Source organism: Protopterus annectens, chromosome 2.part2, assembly GCF_019279795.1.
Source record: "Protopterus annectens isolate FY-2018-M chromosome 2.part2, PAN1.0, whole genome shotgun sequence".
Lineage (NCBI taxonomy): Eukaryota > Metazoa > Chordata > Ceratodontiformes > Protopteridae > Protopterus > Protopterus annectens.
The window spans coordinates 950776203-950789873 of record NC_056730.1 but is presented as its reverse complement, the minus strand read 5'-3'; the positions used below and the strand labels follow the sequence as shown (position 1 = coordinate 950789873).

Below are 13671 nucleotides of genomic sequence, written 5' to 3'. Positions count from 1 at the left end.
TGTCCGGGAGGCTACACTCGGCTGGGATAGTTATCTCTTCTTTAGGGGGGGAGAGGGGGGTGAAGTTTGCACTGAACCTGTCTGCCAGTATGTTGGCAATGTCTGTGGGTTCAGTGATTTTTGTATCATTTTGGACTAATTCTGAGCATATCTGGGATTCTTTACATATGGTGCAGTATTCTTTACATATGGGATCCCTTGCCAAGGATAGCCCAACATCCATCTGGTATACTAGTGCCTTAACAGTATATAGACATCATACATCTCATATATGCTCCTTTCACAAGGCAGAGGTAGAAAGGTGATGTACGGACATGCATATCTCAGAACTTTGTCACCAGTCCAAACTCGGTCATTGATTGTTGGTCTGCACGCTCCTTCTGTGCTGGTTACCGAACCGTATTTCAGGTAAGTGCCACCTTGTGGTTTCTTCTTATCTATTTTTAGTTTTATTTTTGTGAGTTTACATGTCATCCAGAAGGAAAAATGTCCGTGTGAGAGGCAGATTCTCCATAAAGATCATCACGAGCAGTTTCTCTTCTGTTTAGGTGCTTCTCACGACCATACGCAGTGTTCTAACTGCCTAAGACCTTACTTAGTTCTCTCTCCTCCTTGTTGATTTGCCTAGAGAACCAACATCTTAAATTGTTGGCGCAAGGTGCTGTGGCAGAATCTTCCCATCCCAAAGGTCGGTCACCTGCCAAGAAAAAAGCCAAAAAACTCTGGTCTGATTCAGCTGCCTCCCCCAGAAGTCTGAAGGCTGGTGAAAGCCCAGAAGATTGCCTGTCTGTTGTCTCTAATTCCTGTGCCACAACCCTGTCAGAGGCCAGCATGGATCCAGCCTCTCGCACATTCTCAGACGTTCTGTAAATGTCCTCTTCAGATAGTGATGAGGAACTTCAGCTGATTATTTCAGAGGGACCATGGGGGATGCCACAAATCCTAGGTCGGGAGGAGAATCATACTACGTTGGTTGTGTCAGTAATAGTCCGAACCTTCTAGGGTTCTTAAGGCAGACATCCCTCAAAAAAAAAAAAAAAAAAAAAGCAAGCATGTTTCTCCCCTACTGCTAAAGATCCCCAGCATGAATGGCAAGATTTTACCCAGGGGTTGTTTAATGCCTTAATGGCCTTAAAGCCTCCCCAGGGAGTTTCTGTGCCTGCTCCTACTTGGTCATCCACTCCCAGCAGGACTCGTCTGAAGAGGATTTGGATTCTGGTGAAAAGTCTTTAGCATATTCTCCAAAGTAGTAAAAAAAACAGGGATTCCAACCACAGTAACCACCAGTAACAGAAGAATAAGAGGCTGGAAGGAAGCACTCAGGTTCACAGTTTCTTCAAGGTTTAATGGCACAAATAGTAGATGAACAAAACACCAAAACGCTGATAACACTCCAAATACATTTTCGTTCACAAGAACTTCATCAGAATAATAAATTACATAGCAAATCCATTAAATAGTTCCCCTAATCAAAAAAAATGACCAATAAAAATAACAGCATACAATTTAAAAAGACATTTTAAAATTCCAAGAGCTGCCACCTGGTGTCAGAACATGCTAATTACACCTTAAAAACAATGGTAAAAATATGTACGCAAAAACTGTACATCCACTCACTCATATAATATCAATAAAATATCTCAGTAGTGTATTAATGTAAAATTAATAAAAATACATATTTATACTAGTGTAAAAAGTGTGCAAATATAAAAGAAGTGTAAGTGAATGTGTTTGTTTCAAAAGTAATTAATAACTTGGCAGACCTGAGTTTTTAGTAGAGGTGCTATTGAGGTGTTCTCATTTAACCCGGGGCTCCTGCTTGCATCAAAGGTAATCTGCCACAATAATTCCCTATACTCAAGGATAGTCTCCCATGCACCCCCCCCCCCCCCCTTCACATCCTGAATAGCAACCTCTAAAACAAAAAACTCAAATATTGCCTTTGGGCAGTCCAAAGAATGTTTATACAGAGCATTTTTGACATTATATTTCTTAACATCATACATATGCTCATAAATACGTCTTTTCAACTTTCTTTCAGTCTTGCCCACGTAAAAAGCTTCACAGGTCTTGCACACAACTAAGTATACTAGCCCACTAATATTACAGTTATTAAAACTTTTACCATAGACCCATTTATTCCTACTTTTTAAAAATACCCGGTCAGTGTTAGAAATTGCACTGTGTGCATGCTCCACATTTAAAAGTACCTTTTCTCTTAGTGGTATGTGCAGGCTTCTGTTTACCCCCACCCTCCAAGAGATCTTTCAGAGTTTTTCCCCTCTTATAACTGATCTTCAGGGGTCCCTTGTCAATACCTTAAAGGGAGAGAGGGCGACCTTTTGGAATTTTTACAGTACATTAACAACACAACACCGTTTTTGAAATTTACACACAAAGTAGACAAAGATGAATTACATTATTTGGATGTCACCATTGTCAAGGATTACATTAATCAATGCTTTCAATCTAGAATGTACAGAAAGAGCTCATTTTCTAATTCCTACTTGCATTTTAATAGCGGACACCCGTATTTTCAGAAGAAGGGTATTGTTAAGGGACAACTGATTCGGGCTTCCAGAATGTCTAGTACATTGGGAGATTTTACCAACGAAGTTGACACTCTCAAGGGTTTCTTTTAAGAGAAAGGTTACCCGGTTAAATTGATTGAGGAACTGGTACAAGAAATTAGCCATAGAAGGGACAGTACATACACACCTCTGTTAGGGAGAGGGTTAACCATTCCACCACACACAGAGAACCGAGTGTAAGGGAGGATAAAAGTAACTTAATTTACACTTTCTCAATGAATTCAGAGGAGATTGAGGGCATTATACTCAAATATTGAACAATTCTTAGTCTTCATGATGGAATTAAAGCGTTCATACCTTCTGGACCACATTTTGTCAGAAAGAGGGACCAGAATTTGAAAGAACTTTTTGAAACTAAACAAATATTAGAGTCTTATAGGAATGAAAGGAAACATGGTACATACTCATGTGGGAATTGTAAACAATGTCACGCCATGTCTAACCAGGATCAAATTTGTATCCCTTCAAGGAATTTTAAATTAACCCTAAAAAGGTACTACAACTGTGGGGCCAGAGGAGTGGCATACCTAGGGTTATGTACAGTATGTGACAGTTTTTACGTAGGTAAAACTGAGCGATGTTAAGTTGTCAATCTCGCCTTCATTCTTGCTGGATCGACTCGGCACTTGCTTTAGCTTGAGAACTCCTTTTACCAGCTCGAGGCAACCCTATATCCCATGATGCAAGGCGGAACTACCTCAGATCTCGTTTGCCGCTTAGCGAAAGAGGTCTCCTTTGCCAGCTGAGGTAAGTTGATATTTTCAGAAAGCTTAGTCAGGGATTTATTTCTCCCTTTTTCCCCTTTTTATAGTGTGTAGTGTTTCTACAGCACACTCTATTTCCCTTATAGTTAAAAACTTTTAAATTCTTTTTTATAATTCTAAAAGAGTTTCAGTTAGGCCTAGACCCCCTTGCTTAATCCCTACCTGTGTGTCTGTGTGTTTGGGGATTAGTTGTGTGGTTGTTGGGGTGTGTGTGACTTCTTCCTCTAGGACTATGTCTAAGGAAGGCAAGGTCTCAGGCTTCAAGAAGTGTGACTCGTGCTGTCAGAAAATGTCTCTGACAGACGGTCACACTTCTTGTGTTTACTGCCTGGGGCCTTTGCACCTGCAGGACTCCTGTGCTTTGTGTCACTCTTTTAGCCAGAGAGTCCTGCAGGAAAGGAGGAATAAATTGATCCTCCGTGGCTTGCTTAAGCCAGAAGGTTCTCCCTCTAAAACAGGGTCCAGTAAACCTTCTAAGCCTCCGAAGGTTCAGGCTACAGTGTCTAAGCCTCCTCCGGTGCGCCGTCGGAGCCGAGATCGGCTCCGGCTGGAGCCGATCTTTCTGCTTCTAAAGTAGTGGGCTCGGCACCGATCGGTTCCGACACCCAATCTACTGTTGCCTTGTCGGCTCCGGCTGGAGCCGACACCATATCCAGCATCGGAGCCGAGAAACCTTCGGCTCCATCTGGAATTCAGGGGACTTCGGCTCCGATGACTTCGTCCCGAAAGAGATCTCGGTCCCCTTCGTTGGAGAGTATCCACTGCCCGGGTCTCCTCTTTTGTCGGAGCGGAGCCATCGGAGCCGATCTTCGAGATCTTCCAGGCTGTCTGACCACGACTTAGAGAGGGTGGTAAGCAGGCTGTTAGTCGCAGGCACTGGCCCAAATGCTCCATAGCCCGTCTCAGCAGACTTCGGCTATTGCTTCACCCCTTGAACTTCCTCCTCCGACTCCTCACCAGAGTTCGGAGCCGGAGCTTCTCGGGACAGCGACTGTTTCGGCACCGGAACCGATACATCCTTCGGCTCCGTCGTCTTCGGCTCCGATCTCCTCCCTGAGACCTTCCTTGGAGGGATCCGGTCGTCTAGTTTCCCTGGTCGGCTCCGAGGGGGCTAGTGGCATCGGACCCTTGTCCGACCCTGCTCTCCCTCTCGGGGCTTCGGCCTTGGTAAGCTCGGCACCGACATCGGCCTCGGAGCCTTCCCTCTCAGTGGAACCGGGAATTCCTGTTTTCTCGGAACGGGGATATTCCGGTCTCCCGGGGAGGAGAGCCTTTGAGGTGATGAGTGTCCTGGCTCCTGAGCCAGGTCAACGGTCCATCCCTCTAGCTCCTCCCTCTTCGGTGCCTGTAGACACCTCTTGCCAGCCTCTTGCTCTCAGGCCCAGGGATCCATCGCCCCAGGTTTCCCCATTGGGAATTTCCTCCTCTTCCGAAGTTTCTCCTGATCCTGCAGGTGAACCCCCTCGGAAGAGGACGTGTAAGAGGAAACACACAGACTCCCCTGAGTCTACTACATCTGATACCGACTTAGATGAGTCGGAGGGTTCCCCACGATCCCCCTCTGAGGATGAAGGAGAAGGGTTTATGAACACTTTAATGACATTATGAAACATAAGGAGAGTAACGCTTTTTACAAACGCTCCTTAACATGTGAGAAAATGAAGGTTAAGTTTGCTGTATAGGAACAAGTCTCACCGGATATTAGAGGGGGTAGTTGGGAAACTACACTAGAGTATCGAAAATTATACTGGCAACTGAAGTTGAACTCTAGTAAGTTTCCAGGTTTAAATGACAATATTAATATTACGAGCATTTTAAAATTAAGAAAAGCGCGCTTGTAGTATTTTTCTAACTATTATTATTTTTTCATATACACACCACCTGAACAGGGGTGTTATATGGCCTCTCCTGCGAATTACTAATCGTTATTGTTATTTAGGTATTTTAACTTCGAGTTCCAGTTTTAAGCATCTTTTAATATCTACACATTTAGTAAGATTTTAGCAGTATTTCTATCTTTTCTGGTTTATGTTAATGTTACCGACTATGCATTTTAAACAACACAGGTTTATCTACAAGTTGTTGATATAAGATGTATGGTTGCATTATGTATGATTTTTTTACACAGGTATATTTCATTTTATTTTACCAGGTTGGGTTTTTGTACGTCTTAATATAGACAACACAATATTTTATCATCCATTTTTTAGTGTTGTATTTTCTACGTGGACGCTATTCGGCGTTACTATGATTATGGGACTTAATACATTAATTACATTGTGTTGTACGACTTTAAACCTACACATTTCTAGATTAATTAATCACACCAGGTGATTTATATGTATCATGTGACATAATGGGATTATTTAACAAAGAGTTCTGGTGTGCTCTTATTTTTTACCTTGATAAAGCCCGATAATTTTCGGGTGAAAGCGCTTGGTGTATTGGCTGTTTTTATTCAAGTTTTTTATTAAAGTCTGCTAATTCACACTGATTCGACTTGGCTACTGCTATTCTTTTGGATTTACCATCTGCTGCTGGATTTTGGGTCCTGACTTTCTGGGCTGGTTTTGTTCTTACCTTTAAGGTCTGTCAATGAAGTGAACCTATTCCATTCCTTTGTTATTATGTCCACTACCGTTTTGGAATCCAAATTAAAATCTAAAGTAAGTGCTTTAGAGTAAGCAGAGGGGTTGACTTCACTTAATACATGTTGATTTGTGTCCAGTCCTTTCCCCAACAATGGGTAGTACCTAGTGTGGCATAAATTACTTACATAGGTACGACTGTCCACCAGTAAGTCCTTCGGGTAGCAACTTTGAATAAATAAGCTTTCAATAATGTCACACTCCAATGAAAAATCTACATCCTGAGAAGTCATTCTGGATGCTCGAATTAGCTGAACTTTGTAAATGTTTTTTTTCTGTATGAAAGGGTGGGCACTCGAAAAATGGAGATAAGAATTTGAAAACTTGTCTTTATGAAATATTTTAGACTTAATGCCCTCCACAGTCTTAATTAGACTTGCATCCAAAAAATCAAGTCTATCCATGTTTATAGAACTGGTAGATTCCAAAAAGGTGGTAGTACTATCCAAATAGTTCAAAGATTCATGTAACTTCTCCATGGTATCGATCCAAAAAATAGCTATATCATCTAAAAATCTCTGATAGTGGGGCCAAAAGTTGCTATATACAGATTTTAAAACATATTTTTTCTCCTACCAAGCTAAAAATATATTGGCGTATGTGGGGGCACAATTTGCCCCCATAGATACGCCCTTAATTTGATGAAAGAATCCCTCCCCATAAAAAATGAAATTGTTTTTTAATACCATTTCCATCAGTTGTAAAATGACTGACAACTTTGGTCCATAGATGGACAAGGCCTTATCTAGTAAAGCTTCTTCCAACCAGGCTAGACTTAAGTCCAGGGGTATAACAGTAAACAAGTCTTTAATATCAATCGTGACAAAAATATTGTTGTTAAAGCACTGGTCAGTTTTAATTCCCTTTAAAAAAATCCCAAGAATCTTTTAAAATAGACTTTTGAAACAAACACATTCACTTACACTTCTTTTATGATTCAGAGGGGAAGGTCTTGCCCTTTCTCTGTTGGGTTCTTCCTCTCACGTGGCTCACTGCTCTATTAAATGTAGTTACAATGCAGTGGATGCTTCCAGTAGGGCTGCTTCCTTTAGTTCTTTTTGAGAAGTTACTCTTGGCTTTGTCCCAGCCTTTGTCTGATGATATTAAAGCTAAAATTGTTGGATGCTCCTCTTGATAATAAGAACCTTTTTGGTTCTGCTGCAGCTGAACTTTTTAAGTCTCCCAGGACAAAGGCAAGGCTTTGCAGGAATTGAAACATATTTGTGTCTCCTGCCCCAAGTTCCAGAGGAATTATCCTCCCATATATGCTTTAGTAAGTAGACAGCCTGCCCCTCTTCCTATAGGTAAGAAGAGTTTTATATATTTACCTCTGGTTAAGTGTGCTCAGACTTCCACTTCTCAGAGGCCTCCTTTTCAGAACAAACCAGTTTGTATCTGGCAGTTTGCTTCCCCTTTCCCTAGGTCAGGTTCCCCTCACCCTTCATCTTTCCCTGTCCCTTCCCAATTGGTTAAGGGTCACTCAAAACTCTTGTTCTATTCATCATCCACCAGTGATACTTCATGATGTGGAAATCCCCTCCTCCTTTTCTGGGCATCCGTCAACATCTGCAAGAACAGCTTCCTTTCATTCCAGACCTGCTTCAGGACCTCTTGACCCAGGGCACCATTAAAGTCATGCCAGCTGCCCAGGAAGTAAGTGGTTTTATTCCAGAATGTTTCTGGTTCCCAATAAGGAAGGCACCTGGAGATGCATTCCGGACCATTCTCAGCTCAGCACCTTTCTAAAGGTCCCTTCCTTTCAGGTGTTGTCCTTCTTAATATGCCTGGATCTCAAGGATGAATATCTACATATCCCTATTCATCCCCTTTTCAGGAAGTTTTTATTTTTTTCTGTTTCTTCCTTGCATTTTCAGTTCTCTGGTTTGCCCTTTGGCTTTTCTGCTGCCCCAAGAATATTCACCAAAATGCCTCACTCCTGTCATTGCTTTTTGCAGGATGAGAGGGGTTCAAATTTTTCATTATCTGGATGGCCTGCTCATTCAGGCTTCATCCCGAGGAATCTTGCTTCAGCGCCTCCAGTTTACAATTTGTCTCTTGCAAAGCCTAGGGGTTTACCATAAACTTTCAAAAATCAGTCCTGGTTGCTTGTCAGGATAATGTTTTTCTCGGTTGTAAGATCCAAATCATTGCCATGCTGGCATCCCTGCCTCCACAAAAGGTTGTCTTTCTAATCACTTTTTTTAAGTCTCTTCTTCCAGTGACTACAGTAACAGCCATGGATTTTGTCAGGATTCTCAGATTCATGGCATCCACCATTCCCATGCTGCCTCTAGCCAGACTCCATATGAGAAAACTACAGTGGTTCCTGAAGTCAATGTGGCTTCAACATTGTCATTCCCAGGATTTCCTAGTTCCTTTCCTTCCATACTTCAAACTCAGGCTTCAGTGCTGGATTCGTCAACTTTCTGTCAACCCAGGGCTTCCTTTTCATTTCACAGTGTCATATCAGGAACTTTTTTCGGATGCCTCAGATAGAGGGTGGGGAGCTTATTTTGGTTCCCTCGAGGTTCAGGGTGTCTGGCCTCCTCGTTAGAGGTCAGATCACATCAGGATAAAGGCGATGAGCATTCTCCTTTTAGTTCTTCAGACTTTTCATTCCCTCTTTCATGCAAGGCCTCTCAGTCTTTCCAGACATTACCACAGTCATGTGGTATATCAACAAGCAAGGGGGGGACATGGACCTACCTTCTTTGCAGACTTGCTCTTCAGGTCTGGGATCTTGCTGTCGAGTATCAAGTGACCCTTCAGGCTGTCTACATTCCTTCAGATCAAAATATATTGAAAGACTCTTTGAGCAGGTCCAGTACACAGGTTCACGAATGGATGCTTCTCAAAGATGTTTCTGGACATTGTCCATTGGTTGGGTACTCCACAGGTTGATCTTTTTTGCCTCCTCTTTAAACAGACAACTTCCTCTTGTCTGTGCCAGAGTCCCAAGTCCTCTGGCTTGGAAGGTGGATGTGCTATCTTTTCCTTTAAGGGGATGTTTCTCTATGCCTTCCTCTGACTCTGAGGGTCCTACTCAAGATCAAACAGGACTCCCTCAGAATCTTGCTGGTGACTCCCTATTGGCCTAGACAGCATTGGCCCCCCCTTCTTCTTCACCTAGCCAGGGGCAATTACCACAAGTTATGGATGGACCTTCTCACATACGACAAAGGGGATCTCTGATCCATCTTTACTTGTCCACTGTTCAACTGATGCTGTGATAGGGTTTTGATCCCTTTTAGGCACCTTTTATCTGAGGACATGCTTGGGGTTCTGCAGGAGGCCAAGAAACCCAGTACCAGGAAATCATATTTGTCCAAATGGAAAAGCTTTTCTGTCTGGTGCCTTTCTCATAACATGATCCATTTTCTGTGGGGATCCTACTGGTTCTCTCCTGTTTGTATGAATTGTTCCGTGTTAAGTTAGCATATTCTTCAGTTAAAGGTCGCCTTTCAGCTATTTCTGCTGGTCTGCCCTTGACGCTTCTTCTGGCCTCTAAGTTTGAGGTCAAACAATTTCTTAGAGGCATCCTTCATATCAGGCCTCACAGGAAGACTATTCCACCTTTCCAGGCCCTCAATTTTCTGCTTGAAAAATTGACACAGGCTTCTTTTAAGCCTGCACCTTCAGCTTGCAGCATTGTACTTAGATCATATGAAGATGTCCTGCTATTCTTCTGTTGCAGTATTCCCGACTTAAGGGAGTTGCCTGCTTAGGCAATGACCCAAGTTCGGCCAGTATACCAGTCTTTCACTACCCAAAGTGTGCGGTACATCTGACGGCCGACAGCAGACATCTGCCATAAAAGAGGCTTACATGTGCACCACCCTTAGAACTTCTTTGCCACCAGTCAGATCGCCAGTCCCAGATGTCATTCTGCTGTTGGAATCACTTTTCTTCCAGTAAGATAAGTACCCTATTTGGGAAACCTTTGTTTTTGCTACCTTTCTTTATCTTTGAGGTTCATGTCGTCCAGAAAGAGGAAGTGTGACTGTGGACGACAGTTCCACATAAAGACAGTCATACTCTGTGCCTTTTTTGCCTAGGCCCTCAGCATGATCACAAATCCTGTGCTATTCGCCAATCATTTCTCCCCAAAACTCTTCAGAGTCTGTTATTTTCCCTTGCAATATACTTTTGAAAACCGAAGTCTGAAGCATCTTGCAAAAAGCTCAGTGCATGTTCCTCCGGACCCGATGACCGAACCTATAAAACAGAAAGCCAAAAAACATAGGCCCGAATCCAAACCTGCACCTCTCAAGTCGGACATCTCTCCCGAAACGCATGAAAGCTCGGAGACACGTGCCAACTGAGATCGTGATCTACAGATTGAGCCTGCTTCACTGGCTGTCTTGGCTCTGGACATTTACACATCCATGGAAGCTTCTCAGACATCAGCCTCTGACATTCAGGGGGAACTGAGGCTTATAGTGTTGGAGGGCGGCTTATAGTGTTGGAGGGCCCTAGGGGGATTACCCAGATTGTCATTGGGAAGGATGTCAAATCCAATATTGTAGAGTGCAGGCCTACGTCTGGCCCCCTTCTTTGCACCGCATAGATATGCCTGCAAAGAAGAAACAAAAAAACAAACATGTCTCATCTCCTGATCCACAGAAGGAATGGTTAAACTTTTCTCAAGGCCTCTTCAGGGTCTTTATGGCCCTTAGGCCTCCATCAGGTCACGCTGCTTCCCCTAGGAAGAGACCTAGGCCTCATCTTACTTTAGATGAGGACTCCTCTTCTAAGAAGGAGGATGAGGAATTGGACTATTCCTCCCAAATTCCTTCCCCTTTGGATTATGTCTCCCTGGAAGAGGACTCCAGTGGGACAGATTCCCCCATGGAGGAGATTTCTTTCGGGGAGACCATCTCCATAATGCAGGATAACCTTAAGTGGGACTCCACTGAGATGTCAGAGGTCCAGAAGTGCTATTATGACTTCCTCCAAGTTGAGATCCCCAGTCCTTCAGCCATCCCTCCTGTATTCCCTGCATTTCTGGATGTCTTTGCTTCCACTTCCACCCACCTAGGACTCAAAGCCCCCAGCTCCTAAAGAACCTGAAAGGTACTACAAAGTACCCAAGGACTGCCAATTCCTTTTTAAGGCATCCACTGCAAATCCTTCAGTTATTTCTGTTGCCTCTGATAAGGCCTCCAGGTCCATTCCTTCCTCTTCCCTGCTGCCATCAGATAAAGACAGCAGATAGTTGGAGAGGCTGAGAAAGAAAATCTATACCTCTGCTACCCTGGCCTTCAGAGCTTTAAATTATCAGACACACATGACCAAGTACGAATTGGAGCTCCTTTCACAGGTCTTTAAATTAGTATCAGACATGCCTGACTCTCCTAATAAGGCCCTGGCATCCTCTCTCCTTGACACCTCCTCTCGGGTAGCCAGACATTCTACCAAGTGCACCTATGATGTGGTAGAAGCCTCCTCTAGGGCTGCCGCTTCCTTTTCTGCCCTTAGAAGATTTGCCTGGCTAAAGCTTCAACCTCTACCTGAGGATATCAAGGCAAAACTGATGGATGCCCGCCTGGATTATACTGCCCTGTTTGGGAAAGCTTCCACAGAGCTTTTCAGGCCTGTGCAGGAAAAAAGCAAAGGGCTTAAGGATCTCAGACACATTTTTATATCCCCTGTGCCTAAATTTCAAAGGAATTATCCTGAAAATCAAACTTTCATACACAGGCAATCCAGAGCACTTCAGTCTAGACCCCAAAAGGGGGCTAAGACCACCCAACAGTTTCCCTCCTCTTCTGCCCGTCATGTAACCAAACAGCCCTTTCCTGATTGAATGGGCTCATGTTCTGGCAACAACCTAATTCCCCTGTCCCAACGCCTTACCCCTCTCCCTTCTTTCCTGGGAACTCATCACTCAGGACTCTTGGGTGTCAAGTATCATAAAATGAGGGTACTTCATGGTTTGGCACAAAGTGTGCCTGCCTTCAGGGAAATCCCCCCCCTCCACCAAAAGTTTATCTCCCCTTTTTCCTGCCAGTTCTTCTAGAACTACAACAGGGCACCATGGAACCTGTTCCCCGTGAGGAAGAGGGAAGGAGCTTTTACTCCTGTATTTTCTAGTTTTCAGGAAGGAAGGACCCTTGAAACCAATCCTAGATCTCTCCTACCTCAGTGATTTCCTTATAGTCCCATCTTTCAAAATGTTAACCCTTCAAACACTGTTGTTTCCTCTTGTCCTTCCTCAGGCATTTCTGGCTTCAGTAGATATCAAGGATGCCTACCTCCATATCCCAGTTCACCACTGACACAGGAGAGTCCTGCAATTTTCTATGGAATCCTCAAACTATCAGTTCTTGGCTTTGCCTTTTGGACTCTCTACAGCTCCAAGAGTCTTCACAAAATGTCTGGCCCCAGTAGTAGCCTTTTGCAGGCTCCAAGAGATCTCACATTGCCCATACATGGATGACCTCTTAATACAAGCCACTTCTCAAGCAGAAGTGAACAAATCCCTCCAAATGGCAATTTTTCAAAACCTAGGATTTACCATCAACTTCAAGAAATCATCCCTGGACCGACCACTGATCTCATATTTCTGGGCTGCAGATTCCAAACCCTGAGCATGTTAGTGTCTCTCCCACCTTCCAAGGCTCAGGAGATCTCACTAATCTTTGCAGACACTCCATCTAAATCAGAATTCTGCCCGATTTCCTCAGGATCTTGGGCCTAATGGCTTCCACCATCCCAATGCTTCCTCTGGCAAGCCTTCACATGAAACTTCAATGGGTTCTCAAATCACTATGGTCTCAGCATGCTGACTATCTAGAACACCTGTTCCCACTCCTCCCATGTCTAAAGCAGGAGCTTCAGTGGTTGATCTCACAACTATCTGTAAATCCAGGTCTTACCATTCACCCTGTACTACCTACTCCTACCCTATTTACAGATACTTCAGACATGGGCTAGGACCAATCCCTCATTCATGCCAAATGTCAGTGAATTGTCCCTAAAACAGGCAGTTCACCAATGACCAAAATGTCAGTGAATTGTCCCTAAAACAGGCAGTTCACCAATGACCCTTCTTTCCCTCTCCCCAGAACAATAGTAAGAGGATCATGTGCACTCTGGATGTACGTAGACAGCTCAGGTTCTACTTGCATAAAACTAAACCATTCAGGAAAACAGACCAATTATTTGTGTCTTTCCATCCCAGGGCTCTGGGATTGCCTGTGTCTAAACAGACCATTTCTAACTAGGTATCCAAATCTATTGCCTTTTGCTGTGCCCACCATGTTTAGTTTCTCCATGGCTCAATCAGAGCTCACTACTAGGGCAGTATCTTCTTCAGGGGCCTTCCTCAAGGGTTTGCATACCAACTCTATCCTAGAAGATGCTACTTGGACTTCTGTCCACAACTTCACCAAACAATATAAGCTGGTCTTCATCTCTGGATCCAGAGCAGGGTTTGCCAAGGCCATTCTCCATGGCTTCCTTGAAAGCTCCTCTGCTACTTCCTCCACCCTTTCCGCATGAGCTTTTATAATCCTTAAGTCAGGAATACTGCAACAGAAGAATAGAACTTGCCATAATGATAGATGTCCTTCTCTTCTCTGTTGCGGTATTCCAACCCTCACTCCTTTCCCCCACTGCTTGCCTTTCTTGAATGCACAGATCCTCATTCTGTTCGACTGTTTGACT

The 13671-nt window shown here is 43.7% G+C and overlaps 1 protein-coding gene across 1 annotated transcript in view; it reads left to right on the top strand.

Moving 5' to 3' along the window:
• Positions 1 to 13671, top strand: part of WDR36 (WD repeat domain 36) — a 1582076-nt gene that overhangs the window by 1471861 nt on the left and 96544 nt on the right. The gene's annotated exons all lie outside the window — the stretch shown is intronic.